Genomic DNA, 13,135 nt, shown 5'->3' with positions numbered 1-13,135 from the left:
TATGGATAATTAAAGCATAAAACCCTGAATTTATGTATATTGCTCTCTCCCTCCCTCCCCAATTTACTTGACTTGAATTATCCAGATACTACCCTACCTTTTATTTCCAGATACTTTAAAAATATACTTTCTATATAGATGGGGTCTCAGATTTGTAAAACTGTATTGTCTCTTGAGATCATTGAATCTGTTAGTCTTGATAAAAGAATCCACCTTTATCATTTAGAGAGCATTGTCTATACCGTATATGTTCATTTTAGTATGCACACTGTGACTTTCCTTTGTATTCAGTATATTTTCTTTATTTCCTAGGTTATATTAACCTTATCTCTTAAATTTATCAGACTTTCAGATTGAACCAAAATGCTGAAGAGTGTGTGTGTGTGTGTGTGTGTGTGTTAAGTTTTTAAGCTGATATATTTCAAATAGGCAGCTTTGCAGTTCATTTCTGTTCTCTTGCCAGCTGCCCTGCTTATAAGTCTGAGGTCATTTGGCTCAAGTGTTTTCCACTAGATAGCTTTATTAGGATTGCTTATTTTCATTACAGATTGTTAGATGACCCACATAGGTCTTTGGGTCACATGGCTACTTCAGTGTTTCTTGCTAGTTCTATTTCATCATATTTTAAAGCAACTTGAATTTTAATTTTTTGTTTACTAAATGTATTTTGTGGACTTACCTGTCTAAAAAGATAACTCTTGAAAATGATTTTTCCTTCCACCCCCATTAAACTGTTAAGCATTCTAAAATAAATCTTCAGTACCATGTGTCCTAGAGAAAGCAAAGGAACAGAGAAAATAGTGTCTGTGAGTGTGTATATATGAGAGAGACAGACAGAAAGAGATGGAGAGAGGAAGGGAAGGAGAGAGAACATTGTGGTAACAAGTCATCTTAGAAGGAAAATGCCAAGGAAGGAATATAGCTGCTCAGTAGTAAGGCAAAAGCTTTAGATTGCAGTTATTGAATGAATTAGCAAGAGCTATTAGGAAACGTTTGATGAAAAGAATCTTGATTTATTAAACGAGGTGTATTTTAGTACCAATCATATGACTTCATTTTATCATAAAAATGTTTATTTATACACAGATAAAATTAAGTGAAGATAATTGGGCATCCTTCTATGTTATGTAATATTTATTTTGGAACATCATAGTAATCAAATAGCAAATATTTATTAAATGCCTGCTGTATGCTAAAAACTGTAGGGAGACAACAGAAGTATATAAAAAAATGAGGGGCACCTGGGTGCCTCAGTCGTTAAGCATCTGCCTTTGGCTCAGGTCATGATCCCAGGTCCACATTGAGCTCCCTGCTCTGCAGGAAACCTGCTTCTCCCTCTCCCATTCACCCCATTTGTGTTCCCTCTCTTGCTGTGTCTTTCTGTGTCAAATAAATAAAATCTTCTAAAAGAAAAAGAAAAACCGTCTTAGTCCTTGGAGAAAAAAGTATTCATGAAAAGTTATTTGTATATGTCATAAGGGTGGGTGCCATTAATAATTGCCAGATAAGTGACTGAGCCAGTAAGGAGTTTAAAGGAGGTACTGATGACTCTGGAGTGGAATAGTCTAACAAGAGTTTATATAAGGAAGAAGGAGATCTTGAAGGAAGGGTAGGATTTAAATAGCCAGAGGATTGTGACCATCTATGTGCAACATTTACTGAGTACCTGCTTTGTACCAAAGCATAATAGGCATTGAGGAGACACAATTGAATTAGATATAATTAAGTAAGATTGTCTTGGAGTGCTGGCAGTCTAGTGGGGGAGGCATTATTGCAACTAAATAATATAACAAGGTATGTATAAAGTGCTATTGGAACTGTAAAGAAGAAGTTGACTTTTTCTTATTTGGAGAGAAAGCATCAGTGAGAGGATTATGCTTTGAGGTAGGGCTTGAAGGGTGAGTAGAATTTTTGCAAACAGAAGGTAGGACTGGAATAGAGAAAACAGCAGCAGAAAGGCATGGATGGAGTTTGGGAAAAAAGCTTGAAATTGTGTGACAGTAGTGTGTAAATGCTTGGCTGTGAGTGGCAGGAGATGACGTTAGAAACCATCTTTGGTACACTAAGTTGAGGAGCTGAAACTAAAGCTCTCAAGCAGTATAGCCTCTGGATGATGAAGAGGCTTTGGAGTTCAATTGTCTAGGTTTGAATCCTAGGTTACCTTAATAACCTTTTCACTGTGGACAAGATATTTAATATCATCAACCTTCAGTGTTCTCATTGGTAAAATTGAATTAATAAAGTATTTTTCAGGGTTTTTGAAGGATTAATGGTGATGGTCCATGTAAAGTATGTACCTCAGTGCATAGCGTGGCACATGATTGTCTCTTGCACTTACTGAATCTGTTAGTCTTAGTATAAAAATCCACCTTCTCACTTAGAGGGCATTGTCTGTATTGTGTGTATGTTCATTTTAGTACACACACTGTGACTTTCCTTTGCATTTGATATATTTATTTCCTAGGTTATATTAACCTTTTCTTAAATTAACCAGTGGTAGCCATCATCATATTTATTGAAGGTTTTGAAATAGAAGATTGACCCAATATCTTGGTTTCTGAAATGTAACATGGTATTATATAGAACAAAATATTAGAAGGGGAGAGACCTAAATCAGGGTGAAGGATTAATTATTAAATTTTAGCGAGAGAATTCTGAGTGTTGTAGAGTGGGCAAAATTGAAAAGATTGTAGTAATTCTAGGTGGGGGGGAGTCCTTATTCAGCATCTTAGGACCAAAGTAGTCCAAGTGCAGAATGACCAAAGCATGCATTAAGGGAAAGAGAGAAACCATATATGACACAAATTCTGAATAATTTTAGAAGTAGATATATTGGGGTGCCTGGGTGGCTCAGTTGGTTAGGTATCTGCCTTCGGCTTAGGTCATGATCCTGGGGTCCTGAGATCAAGCCCAGCAAGGAGCTCCCTGCTCACAGGGGAGTGTGCTTCTCCCTCTCCCTCTGCTGCTTTTCCCCATGTATGGGCGCATGCTCGCTCGCTCGTGCTCGCTCTCTCTTTAAATTTTTTTTAGAAAAGTAGATATATTGGATCAGTTATTGGGTATGCTAACAGGTAGAAGACCAAAACTTTTTAAGGAAATGATCAGACTAATTTTGCTTTAGGGATTGATTAAATTGAGCAATTGTAGTTAGAGGCAAAGATTGGAAAGAAATGTAAAAGACTGAAATGGTCAAAGAGGGAAGGATCTTGGAAATGCGTTTGTGGCTACCCCCCCCCCACCTTTATTTTTTAGTTCTTAAGAAACTACCCCAAAGTTTTGAATAGGTTAATCTGGCAGTGTTTTGTACAAACAAGAGGGAGGGAAAATAGAACTGAGTTCGTTTTTTTTTTTTTTTTAGTTAGATTTTTTTTAGTACACAAAGCAGTAAGTACTTGAACTAGCATTGCAGCAATGGAGAGGTAAGAAAATGAAGAAAATTTGAAGAATCAGTAGGACTTGGAGTCTTGGAAGAGAACAATAACACCAAAATTTCAAGTTCCAGGGAGAGAGAGGTGATAACCATGTCAAAAATAAGACATGAAGGGGAACCAATTTTGAGGGAAAGGTACTATATTAAATAACCACCACAGATTAAAAGGATCCCAAGGGATACCTTGAAATTTTGAGGACTGTACTGTAGGATTTATTGAATCTTTTTTTTTTTTTTTTTAGAGCATGTGGTCAATGCATGGCACCAGAATGGGATTATACCCATTTTCATGATGAGGAAACTTTTGATGACTCTTTGAGCCAGAAGACATTGTCATTTTGTTGGTATAAGACAGATTGTATTGGAGTAGTATTCTGAAGACCTCAATTTCAACCATGGTTCTACCCCTTACTGGTTGAAACACCTTGAGAAAGCCATTTAAGTTCTCTGAACCTCCTTTTATTTATTTATTTGACGCAGGGCCCGGGGGGATAGATCACAAGTAGGCAGAGAGGCAGGCCGAGAGAGAGTAGGAAGCAGGCTCCCTGCCCAGCAGAGAGCCTGATTAGGGGCTCCATCCCAGGACCCTGGGATCATGACCTGAGCTGAAGGCAGAGGCTTAACCCACTGAGCTACCCAGGTGCCCCAAGTTTTCTGAACCTCTTATCCCATTTATGAAATGGGGATAAAACCTGCCCTACCAAACTTCCAGGATGCCTCTGAAAATCTTAAAGGTTTATGTATGTCAAAGTACATACTTTGTAAACTGCAAATAAAGCAGTATAAATATATTGTCATTGCTATATAAATTAGTGTCCAGATATACAAGTGTTTTAGAAACTATATCATTAATTCAGTAAATATTGATTAATAGCAATGTTCTAATCCCCAGATATGTGGTGATGAAAGACATAGCTCCCTCCCTTCAAAGAGTTCATAAGCACATGGGGGAGATATTTTTACAGTGCAATTAGTAAGTGCCATGATATAGATGTGGATTATAGGCTATGATATAGGACCACAATGGAAGGGACACCATTAACTTAGTCTGAGAACATGAGGAAAAGTTTTCAGGATTTGGAACACTGAAATGAGGTTTAAGGACAAGAAGTTAATTAAAAGAAAAAATGGTAATAGTGTACCCCCAAACAGGGCATGAAAAAGTACAGAGATTTTTAAAAAATGATATAATTTAAAAAACGAAAATAAAGTTTCTGGAGTGTAGAAAGTATCTGGAATGTGAGGTAGTGACAAGATGAGGGTTGAAAATGTAGGCAAGGTTCAGATTACAAGGGATCTTGCATGCCATCTGAAGATAAAGAATTAGGATTTTGGGGGCACCTGGGTGGCTCAGTGGTTTAAGCTGCTGCCTTCGGCTCAGGTCATGATCTCAGGGTGCTGGGATCGAGTCCCGCATTGGGCTCTCTGCTCAGCAGGGAGCCTGCTTCCCTCTGTCTCTCTCTGTCTGCCTCTCCATCTACTTGTGATTTCTCTCTGTCAAATAAATAAATAAATAAAATCTTTAAAAAAAAAAAAAAGAATTAGGATTTTGTATACTCAAGCCAGTTCTGAAACAAGAGAAGGTTAAGATTTGAATTTTAGAAAGAATATACTGACTGTAGTAGAGTAGGCAAAATTTGAAAGATTGTGTAATTCTAGGGGAAAATATCTTTACTCAGTGTCTCAGGACCAAAGGAACAGATCAGAGAATTATATAGGACTTATTGGCCATGTAGGGTGAGGAATAAAGGGAATTCTAGGATAATTCCTAGTTGGGTAATTATTGGTAATGATTTAGAGGGAAAAATCATACCCTAAATTCTGTACATAATGAGTTTGAGATATGTATTGAACATCCAAGTACAGATATTTGATAGTTTACAAAGGATCTGGAGTTTAGGGGAGAGTTCTAGACTGAGCAATCTACTTGAGGGTCCTCAAAATGTAGATTTTAGTTGAAATTATGGTTATGAATGAGATCACTAGTTCAGAGCAGTGTGATAGGAGGGCCAAAGACAGAATCATAAGACACGCATTTAAGGATCAGGTAAAAGACTAGAAGCCCATGAAATAGACCAATCAGCTGTGACCAGAGAAGTATAAGAAAGACCAGGTGAGTGATTTCAAGAACCCGAAAGAGGAGAGAGTTACAGTGGAGGAATAGAGCAGAAGCCAGAAAAATATGGACTGAGGAAAATAGACAAAAAGTGAGAAAATGAAGATCCCCATTGTAGATTTGAACACCCTTTCAAGAAGCTTAATTGTCAAAAAGGATATATATGGCAGAAGCAGGGATGAGTCAGGGTTACTTGTTTGGATTTTTAGATCTTAAAGATGTGTAAGTATGTTTATATGCTCAAAGGAAAGACCCAATGGAGAGTCAGGCAGAGGAAGCAGTAAGACCTTGGGAGGGATGGGGAAGGTGACTGAAGTTAAGAGGTTGGGAGAGTGGGATGCAGGAACCAAATAGAGTGTTTAGTAAAGGACAGGAGGAATACCTCTTCCCTGAAATGGGGAGAAATTTAAAAACACATACTGGTGTAGATGTGGATGGAGAGGAGCAAGAAAGTGAAGTTTGGTCCGAAAGCCTCAATTTTCTCTGAAATTGGACACAAAATTGATAACTGAGTAAAGATAAGGTTGAGTGAAGGGTTCAAAAAAGAGGAGACCACTTGAAATCTCCCCTGAGGAGTATGTGAGAGAGAATATTTAATAGGATTGCTGAGAAATGCACATAACTAAGGTGAAGACCATGAATTTGTAGTAGCCATTTTGGGCCATTTTGATGACTTTATACTAAGCACCCAAGTTTAGAAGCCAACTCATCCAAGAACTGCAGTTTTCACTTGTTGGTGGAATAGGACAAAAGGGCAAACAATTTAGGATGTTGTTTAAAAAGTGGGTAGATGGGGGCACCTGGGTGGCTCAGTGGGTTAAAGCCTCTGCTTTCGGCTCAGGTCATGATCCCAGGGTCCTGGGATCGAGCCCCGCATCGGGCTCTCTGCTCAGCAGGGAGCCTGCTTCCTCCTCTCTCTCTGCCTGCCTCTCTGCATACTTGTGATCTCTGTCTGTCAAATGAATAAATAAAATCTTAAAAAAAAAAAAAAAGTATCATTTAAAAAAAAAAAAAAAAGTGGGTAGATGATGGAACACCTTTAAAATTGTAAGAAGCAAAGGGGTCCAGAAGGGAGTTGATAAGGAGGGCTGTCCAGTTTCTTCCTTCGTTCGTTCGTTCCTTCCTTCCTTTCTTTCTTTTTTTAGAGATTTTACTTATTTATGTATTTATCAGAGAGAGTGAGTGGAGTGGAGTGGAGGTAGGAGCAGAGGGAGAGGGACAAGAAGACTCTTGTGCTGTGCTCCGAACCTGATATGGGGCTCAATCTCAGGATTCCAAGATCATGATCTGTGCCGAAATTAAGAGTCGCTTAACAGACTGAGCCACCAGGCACCCCTCCAGTTTCTTAATGAATTGAAGAACAGATGGAGTAATGGGAGTGGAACTGAAAGGATAGGAGGTTTTAATCATGGAGCGAGAGATTGGAGTCCAGAATTTAAGAGGCAGAGCAGTAATTATGGCCAAGGCTGAGGAATTGAAAAACATCTCAGTGCCTTTTTTTTTTTAAGGTTTTATTTATTTGACAAGAGAGAGATCACAAGTAGGCAGAGAGGCAGGCAGAGTGAGAGAGGGAAGCAGGCTCCCTGCTGAGCAGAGAGCCTCATGCAGGGCTCAATCCCAGGACCCTGAGATCATGACCTGAGCTGAAGGCAGAGGCTTAACCCACTGAGCCACCCAGGCGCCCCAGAACATCTCAGTTCTTAAGTTTTACATAGATCATCCCACATGGACTTTGATGATGGGCTTGAGTGGAGAAGGCTTGTTGAAGGCTTGGAAGCCAGGAACCAGAGTTTTGTGTGAGAGTTGACTAGAAGTTTAGTAGATGGCAGGGACAAGGATAAATTAGCTGGAAGGCATGAACCCCAAAGGAGAAGATACTTTTTTTCTTCTTTGGAGTGATGAATTGGAAGTGGTAATGTGGAGCTGCACCAAGACCAAAGCCTTTCTCTGGTGAAAATAGTAAAGTGTGGAAAAATGTGCAGCATCCATTTTGAAAAAAGTGTCTGAAAAATGCTGTCCTTCAGGGTAGCTAAGATTTAATTAAACTAGAGAGATGATAGCATTACATGAAGATCTTAAGAGGGTGTGTGTGTGTCTGTGTGTGTGTGTAGGGGGAGAGTGTTGAGTTAAAAAACATAAAATGGGTATTCAAAATGAAAAGGATTGAGGGGAAGGAGAACTGGCAGAGATGGCCTGGTATGAAAGAAGTACAGAGAAAAATACAGAAACATAGATGATAGGAGGGACTTTATTTGAATAGTTACCAATAATGGTAATGATGAGAGGCCCAAGTTTCTGATTGATACTTTATAGGAAAGTTTTTCAGTTGGCGTAGGTTGCAGGCACTCCACTTGGTGTTGGGGGCCTCATGGGACTAATAATTTGTAGCCTTTGCTTAGAGTTGGGGTACAGGTTTAGTTAATTTCTAGGATCCCTTGCCCAGTAGTAGTAAAAGAAGTATCTGTGGCCTTCCCCCATCCCTGATCAATATGGACTTTTTCCCTATCACAAATATAGAAGAGTAGGAAAAGTAGGCTGAAAATAAGGAGAGGGCGCCTGGGTGGCTCTGTTGGTTGTGTCTACCTTCCACTCAGGTCATGATCGCAGGGTCTGGGATCAAGTCTTACATTGGATCCCTGATTTATTTTTCCAATTGTCTAAATTAAAACTTCCTATAGACATTTTTTTAAGCCACTTTACATTAAATCTGGATGAAATTAGCTTGTGGATGTTATTGATTACTATACAAATATGCACTTCATTCCAAAATTTAGGTTGAAGGGAATTTTCCAACAGAACAGTTATATCAAAATGAATACTACTAAATCAGGTTTTCTGGTGTTGGAAACTTGGTGATTTGTGATTATCTTGTAGCTCTTTAGCTTATTCCAACTAATCCTTCTTTTAGGCTATGTTAGTTTTTGACTGTTTACATTATATTTACATATATTTATGTTCTGCTTTTTCCCTATCACAAATATAGAAGAGTAGGAAAAGTAGGCTGAAAATAAGGAGAGGGCGCCTGGGTGGCTCTGTTGGTTGTGTCTACCTTCCACTCAGGTCATGATCGCAGGGTCTGGGATCAAGTCTTACATTGGGCTCCCTGCTCAGCAGGAGTGTGCTTCTCCCTCTGCCTTCACCTCATGTCGACTGAGTCTCATCATGTGTGCATGCAAAAATAAATAGAATCTTTTAAAAAAGAAAAGGAGAAAAAAATATACAGGAAGAAAATCCTAGAAAAGCAGGAATAATTGACTGAAGTTGAATTAGAAATAAAAAAAAACCATTTAAAAGCCTGAAAATAGATGGGAATACTTTAAAATGCCTTCGGAATTACAAAACAAAGTAATAGTTGAGAATATTAATTTTTAATGAAAAAACTTTTTTTTAAAAGATTTTATTTATTTATTTGAGAGAGAGCACAAGCAGGGTGTAGAGTCAGAGGGAGAAGGAGAAGCAGACTCCCCACTAAGCAGGAAGCCTGATAAGGGACTCGATCCCAGGACTCTGGGCTGGGATCCTGACCCGAGTCAAAGACAGATGTCAAACAGACCCAGCCCCACCGGTGCCAGAAAAAAACGTTTTTAATTCTCTAGACCGGCAGGGTTAATAATTAACCTCCATTAGCTAAATCCTATTTTGTTGGTTTTCTTTTGCCTGGTCAGATCACCTGCCACAGCTCCTTTCTCCTACTTCCAGAGAGGATGTCCCTTTTCCCTCTTATATCTTTCCACATGACTTTTCTTATGTACTGACATACCAAAATGTACTCTTAATGATGAAGTCTTAGAATATAGATGAGGTTCAATGACATAGAGTTTGGAGCTGATGGACAAGTAAGAGTTCTTGAGATGTCTTTGGTGCAAAATGGTGCTTTATTAAAGCGCAGGGACAGGACCCGTGGGCAGAAAGAGCTGCTGCCCTAGGTTTGTGAGGGAGTGATCCATTATATACTTGTAAGTTGGGAAGGGGGTTAGGGATGGCAGAAGTCTAAGGAATTTTGGAAGCAAGGTTTCTTGGACCTTGAGGGGCTAGCCATTGTTTGGGAAGAAGGTTATTCATTACCAGTAATAAAACCTTTTTGGAGACCTTTTAGATACGTATCAGTGGACTTGGGAATGATCATCACACTATCTTAAAGGGTTTAGAGATAAAGTTTTCAAAGGAATTGTTGAAGTAGACTTAATAGGATCCTGGTTGGGGATAGAGGCCTGTCAGGCTAGGATTGCCCTTTACCCTTAGGAAAGTTCCAGGTGGAAGCACTTGTGTCCCTAGAGGAATGTTTCTCTGCCTGTTTTAAGGGCTTGTCAGTGGATAAGGAAACAAAATAATTTTTCTTCTGCCTCTGTTTCCCACATCATTTAGAAATTTCATTTTCTACTTTTAGTGTTGTGTTGTTAGAACAACACTGATATGTAGTTTTCATCTCTCATTTATGGTGGCAGTTCTTTACCCTTCTACAATGTATCCATTCCTTAAAATGTATCCCAGCTAGTTTTGAAATGTAAAAAAAAGTATGCCTTGGGATGCCTGGGTGGCTCACTTGTTTGAACGATTTACCCCTCTGCCTTCTCCTGAGGTCATGATCTCTGGGCTCCCTGCTCAGTGGGGAGTCTGCTGCTCCCTCTCCTTGTGCCCCTCCTCCACTCATACTGTCTCCCTCAAATGGATAAATAACATATTTAAAAAAGAAAAAAAGCACGCTTTGAGTTGAAGAAGGGGAAAAGCATAGGTCTATAGATGATTTACCCATGAGCGTGAAGGCAACGATACTTTTTTTCAGGTGAATAAAACATTCTGGTTGTTGGTTAAAAAGTGGAAACACCTCAGTGTGAATTGCAGTGGGACATTCACAAATTGTATGAAAACATTGAGTAACATTGGTGACTGGTTGAGTTGAGAGGATGGGGAACGGTGTCCCAGTTGGGTTTTTAGGAAGTTGTATATTTCAAATAGAATTCAGCCAGTAGTAAAATTGTGTTGTTATTAGAAAGTGTTCATAATGTTAAATGCATCATCTTGAACGGTATCTGTTTTCCTGAATAGAGTGATAAAAAAATTCTCTTGGCCTGTTGAGAGAATTATCTTAATCTCAAAAATTCATACTTGAGATATTTAACCTTTTCATTTTTATAATGTCCCAAAGTAACTTGTGATTTCTTTAGTAATCAGTTATTAAAATCTGTAGTTTTTTTTTTAAAGATTTTATTTATTTATTTGTTTGACAGAGATCACAAATAGGCAGAGAAGCAGGCAGAGAGAGAGGAGGAAGCAGGCTCCCTCTGAGCAGAGAGCCCGATGCGGGGCTCGATCCTAGGACTCTGGGATCATGACCTGAGCCGAAGGCAGAGGCTTTAACCCACTGAGCCACCCAGGTGCCCCTAAAATCTGTAGTTTTTAAACAGTTGATTTACTGATAGGGTCAAATTTGGTTTATTTACTCTCTGGCTAGAGAAAAAAATAACTTTAACAGAGGTTTTTTTTTTTTTTTTTTTTTTTTTTTTTAATTAGAATGTAGGCATACTATATTTGGGGGAACAGAATGTATTTTAATGCTTTGTTCCAAATGTGGTGAAAAGTAGTGGAAATTAATATGTTCTAATGAGAAAATAAGGAAGTTCAGATTTTATTTACTAAGTGTCAAAGAAAGCAAGAGGAATTGGTGATTTCAAAACCTTTTAGAATTGGTTGACATCCTTCTGCCTTAATTCTTATTTCACTTCTAAAATATTTTTAAAAGATTATTTATTTATTTATTTATTTGACACAGAGAGAGAGAGAGCACAAGTAGGGGGAGCAGCAGGCAGAGGGAGAGGTTCACAGGCTACCCGCTGAACAGAGAGAGCCTAATGTGGGCTTGATCCCAGGACTCTGGGATCATGACCTGAGCCGAAGGCAGCCGCTTAACTGACTGAGCCACCCAGGTGCCCCACTTCTAAAGTATTGAGTTCTTGGGGCGCCTGGGTGACTTAATTGTTAAGCGGCTGCCTTCGGCTCAGGTCATGATCCCAGGGTCCTGGAATCTTAACACCGCATCAGGCTCCCTGCTGGTCGGGAAATTGCTTCTCCCTCTACCACTCCCCTTGCTTGTGTTCCCACTAGAGGTCTCTGTCAAGTAGATGAATAAAATCTTAAAAAAAAAAAAAATAGAAGTATTAAGTTCTTCCTAATTTGTTTTCCTGGTAAACTAGAACATCGCTACTTATTATTCTTTCTCATGTCATTGATATAATTCTTTTTTTTTTTTTTTTAAAGATTGTATTTACTCATTGACACAGAGAGATCACAAGTAGGCAGCAGAGGCAGGTAGAGAGGGAGAAGAAGCAGGCTTCCCGGGGAGCAGAGATTCCCAGGACCCTGAGATCATGACCTGAGCCGAAAGCCAAGGCTTAACCAACTGAGCCACCCAGGTGCCCCAAAGTCATCGGTATAATTCTAACTCAGGCTCCTGTTTTTAGGGTTTTTTGTTTGTTTGTTTGTTTAAGTTGAAATGAGAAGAAGCAGTTGGTCCTATACATTTGCAGTCTCCTATATAATAATTGACTATTACAGTGATGATTCTGAAACATCAGGAAAATACTATATACTGAATGCCTGAATATAAAGTGAGTTTTTTCTAAAACAATTTTTATTTCAGAAAAGAGAGAGCTGCCTTAATTTGAGTCTGCATATAGACTTCTACTATAAATTTCTCTATTTTTTTCTTTATTTTGAAAAACAAAGTACTCTTTGGTAAAGAGCCTAAAACTGCTTCAAACTGATTTTGAATGTATGATAAAGTCACTTGTTGGAGTCAGTGAAAAAGGAATCTAATAAATTTAATATAGTAATTTTCCTAGGTATATGACCTCAAAATTGTGCTAGATACTATTGAAAATAGACCTTATAGTTTTCCATTCCATTTAACAAATACCAGTTTGAAAGAGTACAGTTGGTAATTAATATATATGGGAACTGTGGCTTGGGATAAATTTGCAGTGATTGCATTTTATGTATACTTAAAAAGTGTGTATCAAACAAATGGAAGTGAAGATTTGCCTTTGAAAAGAATGTTAGATGACTCAAAAATGACTCCAATGATAAGGAATACCCTGATGTCAAAGATGTGCATAAAGATTTTGAATGAAGGTGGTTTGTGATTCATGGAGTAGGAGGAAAAGCAGTATTTCAAAATTATCATGATTTATTAATGTTGTTTTAAATGCATATGTGCATCTAAATTAAATTGTATAAGTATTTGACTTTTATCTATAGCTCTAAAAGTTTCTTTTAAAGTTGGCCAGAAAATATTGCTTTTAACTTTCTAGGAAACATGGTAGTTCACCTTATATTTGGGAATTCTTCCTATTCAGGCTTATGTGGTAATAAATTTACATTTATTGTACTTCATTAAGGTAAAGACTGTGTAATATGATATGCGAGTTCTGCTAAAAAATGTTATGGCTTAAAGAAAACTTTAGTTATCCTGAAAGAGCTTTTAATTTTTGAGGCAGTACATTCTCTAATAATTCTCAACAAAGAACATGTTATTATACATAGATTAATAAAAGTATAATTTGATTACTCTTTTTAAAAAACCCTTAAAAATA

At 38.2% G+C, this 13,135-nt stretch overlaps 1 protein-coding gene across 7 annotated transcripts in view; it reads left to right on the top strand.

The window, feature by feature from the left end:
• PPP3CB (protein phosphatase 3 catalytic subunit beta) overlaps positions 1-13,135 on the top strand; it is a 56,423-nt gene that overhangs the window by 3,514 nt on the left and 39,774 nt on the right. The window lies entirely within an intron of this gene.

The sequence above is a fragment of the Mustela nivalis genome (genome assembly GCF_964662115.1).
Source record: "Mustela nivalis genome assembly, chromosome: 2".
Classification (NCBI taxonomy): Eukaryota; Metazoa; Chordata; class Mammalia; order Carnivora; family Mustelidae; genus Mustela; species Mustela nivalis.
The sequence above is the reverse complement of the archived record's forward strand: the minus strand, read 5'-3'. Positions and strand labels throughout refer to the sequence as shown.